Source organism: Triticum dicoccoides, chromosome 6B (assembly GCF_002162155.2).
Source record: "Triticum dicoccoides isolate Atlit2015 ecotype Zavitan chromosome 6B, WEW_v2.0, whole genome shotgun sequence".
Classification (NCBI taxonomy): Eukaryota; Viridiplantae; Streptophyta; class Magnoliopsida; order Poales; family Poaceae; genus Triticum; species Triticum dicoccoides.
In genome coordinates this window covers 496480663-496484590 of record NC_041391.1, presented here as the reverse complement: position 1 = coordinate 496484590, position 3928 = coordinate 496480663, and positions in this window count along the sequence as shown.

The window sequence follows — 3928 nt, the reverse complement described above, 5'->3', positions numbered from 1 at the left end:
TTGTTATGAATTACCAAAACAACCTAGGGATAGTTGCACTTTCAACGTGTCACAGCTAAGCCCCCGAGTGGGAGGAATTCTCTCCACTCGGAGTGTTTTTAACTTAGGCAATTGCGGGGTTGTAGCTAAGCCCCTAGGTGGGAGGATTGCTCTCCACTCGGAGTGTTTTTTAACTTAGGCGAATGAGGTTCGCGGCTAAGCCACCCACTGGGGGATTTGGACACAAGTGATTACAAGAAACCAATCATTAAGATACTGTAAAAATCTTGTCTTTGGAAAACAAACTGAAGTGCTTTTATTACAACTCGTCGGGTCGAGTGATTTTAGGTATAGAAAGGACAAAACATCTCTGCGTTCCATGCATGTGGCTCGTCCATTTTCTTGGCTACGTTGTAGATGTGGTACGCCCCATTGTGAAGCACCTTGGTGATGATGAAGGGACCTTCCCAGGCCGGAGCAAGCTTGTGAGGTCATTTCTGAACCACTCAGAGCACAAGGTCTCCTTCCTGAAATGCTCGACCTCTGACATTGCGAGCGTGGAATCGACGGAGATCCTGCTGATAAATGGTCGACCGAACCAAAGCCATCTCGCATTCTTCCTCCAAGAGATTGAATGCGTCTTTGTGTGCTTGCTCTGCTTTGGCTTCTGAGAACAGATCAACTCTGGGGGCATTGTGTAGCAAGTCACTCCGAAGCACAACCTCAGCATCGTACACCAGGAAGAAAGGGGTTCGATCAGTCGACCGGTTGGGCATTGTTCTCAGCCCCCATAGGACTGATGGCAATTCGGTCACCCAAGCTCCAGCAGCATGCTTAAGATCGTGCATCAGACGAGGCTTTAACCCCCGAAGGATCAAACCATTCGCCCTTTCAGCATGTCCATTCAACTGCGGGTGCGCAACGGACACGTAGTTGACCCGAGTGCCTTCAGATGCACAGAATGCCTTGAACTCATCATAATCAAAGTTGGAGTCGTTATCTGTGATGATGCTGTGAGGAACTCCATATCTGAATATCAACTCTCTGATGAAACTGACGACAGTGCTTGCTCCAAGGTTTTTGATGGGCTTGCCTTTGATCCACTTGGTAAACTTGTCGACTGCTACGAGAAAATGGGTGAAACCATTCGCGCCAGTCTTGAAAGGTCCAACCATATCCAACCCCCAGACTGCAAACGGCCAGACAAGTGGAATAGTCTTCAGGGCAGATGCGGGCTTGTGAGACATGTTGGAGTAGAACTGGCAACCTGCGCACTGTCGACTATATATTTCGCCATCTCATTAGCTCGAGGCCAATAAAATCCCGCTCGGTATGCTTTGGCCAAGATGGTCCGAGAGGATGCATGGTGAACACAGGTCCCCGAGTGGATGTCATTTAGGATCATTTGACCTTCTTCTAGGGTGATGTAGCATTGGGCTACTCCTGTGACACTTTCTCTGTAAAGCTGCCCTTTCATCACGGTGAAAGCTTTGGATCGACAGACTATCTGGCGAGCCTCGTCTTCGTCCTCTCTGAGCTCTTTTCTGAGAATGTACGTGATGTACGATACTGTCCAATCGGGTGTGATCACCAAGACTTCCATGATCAGGTCGACCATGGCTGGAACCTCTATCTCAGTCGGGTTGGTTGGACTTATCAGTTGCGGGGGCTCTTCCTTGAAGGGATCTTCTTGTACTGATGGGGTATGGAGATGCTCCAAAAACACATTGCTGGGGATAGGCTTCCGAGTGGAACCTATCTTCGCCAGATCATCAGCAGCTTGATTTTTGATTCGTGGTATGTGGTGGAGCTCCAACCCCTCAAACTTCTTCTCTAGCTTTCTCACTACGTTGCAGTAACCTGTGATTGCGGGACTCCTGATGTCCCATTCCTTCATTACTTGGTTAACCACTAAATCTAAGTCGCCATAAACCATCAGGCGCCGGACGCTGAGTGAAATGGCCATACGCAACCCATATAACAGTGCCTCATACTCAGCTTCATTGTTCGAAGAGTCAAAGTGAATCTAGAGGACATAACTAAGCTTGTCTCCTCATGGGGACACTAAGACCACTCCTGCACCAGAGCCATTTAACATATTGGATCCATCAAAGAACATGGTCCAATGTTCCGACTGAATTTGAATCGGCCATTGTTGTTCAGTCCACTCTACAAGGAAATCTGCAATTGCTTGAGACTTAATGGCCTTCTTTGCCTCAAATCTGATATCCAAAGGAAGAAGTTCAATCGCCCACTTTGCCACTCGACCAGTTGCATCTCTGTTATTTAGAATCTCTGATAATGGAGCGTAGCTAACGACTGAAATTGAGTGATCAGAGAAATAATGTGCAACCTTCTTCGTGGTTAGGTAAATCCCATAACAAGCTTATGATAGTGAGGATATCTCTGCTTGGGTGGTGTTAAGACTTCTGAAATATAATACACGGGGCGTTGAACTTTGAAGGCCTTGCCTTCTTCTTCCCGCTCGACCGTGAGCACTATGCTAACAAATTGTCCTGTGGCTGTGATGTAAAGCAGTAGAGGCTCCTTGCTAACTGGAGCAGCAAGCACCGGCTGGGTGGAAAACAGGGCTTTGAGCTCTTGAAACGATGCTTCAATTTCGTCATTCCACTCGAACTTGTCAGATTTCTTCATCAGTCGGTAAAGAGGCAGTGCCTTTTCACCGAGGCGCGAGATGAATCGGCTCAAAGCATCCAAGCAACCAGTAAGCTTCTGAACGTCATGCACGCGCACTGGGTGTTTCATTTGGAGGATTGTGCCAATCTTTTCTGGGTTTGCATCGATCTCTCATTCGGAAACGAGAAAACCGAGTAACTTTCTGCCTGGGACTCCAAATGTGCACTTAGACAGATTAAGCTTGATATCATACCTTCTCAGGTTGGCAAAGGTTTCAGCAAGGTCAGTCAGTAGGTCGGAACCTTTGCGTGACTTAACCACTATGTCATCCATATATGCTTCCACATTCCGACTGATTTGAGTGAGCAGGCACTTCTGAATCATGCGCATGAATGTGGCACCAGCATTCTTGAGGCCGAAGGGCATAGTAACATAGCAAAAACACCTGAATGGGGTGATGAAAGCCATTTTTATCTCATCGGGTCCGTACAGTCGGATCTGATGGTACCTAGAATAAGCGTCCAGGAAGGACAGTCGCTCACATCCCATAGTTGAGTCGACAATCTGGTCAACGCGGGGCAGAGGAAAATGATCTTTCGGGCAGGCCCGATTGATGTGTTTGAAGTCAATACTCATTCGGAGTGATTTGTCCTTCTTGGGAACCATAACAACATTGGTGATCCACTCGGAGTGGTATATCTCGCGGATGAACTCTGCGGCCAGGAGCCGAGCCACTTCCTTGCCAATGGCTTTTCTCTTCTTTGTGGCAGACCGACGGAGGTGCTCTTTGACGGGTTTTACTTTCGGATCGACTCGCAAACGGTGCTCAGCCAGCCCCCTGGGTACACCTGGCATGTCAGATGGTTTCCATGCAAAGATGTCCCAGTTCTCAAGGAGGAACTAGATGAGTGCTTCTTCCTATTTGTTGTCGAGTGTCATCGAGATATGGGTCGGAGCGGCATTGGGATCGATCGGGTGAACATGGACTGGCTTGGTCTCACCGGCCGATTGAAATGCGGACTCCAAGGCTGTCGGTGGAAACGACACCTATGGGATCACGGGAATCCCTACTACGGTTGCGGGGCGCGGGGTCTTGAGAAGAGCGGGACCAGCAATCAGCACAAGCACACGGGTCGTTTACCCAGGTTCGGGCCGCAAGGATGCGTAATACCCTAGTCCTGCTTTTGTGTCTATTTGAGTGTTCTTGGAGTTCTTGAGCTAGCTACCATGAGTGTAACTTATCCAAGGGTCCGAATCCTTCTCCTGGATGCCTCGGGACTCCTTTTATAGTTAAGGGGATCGCCACAGTGGC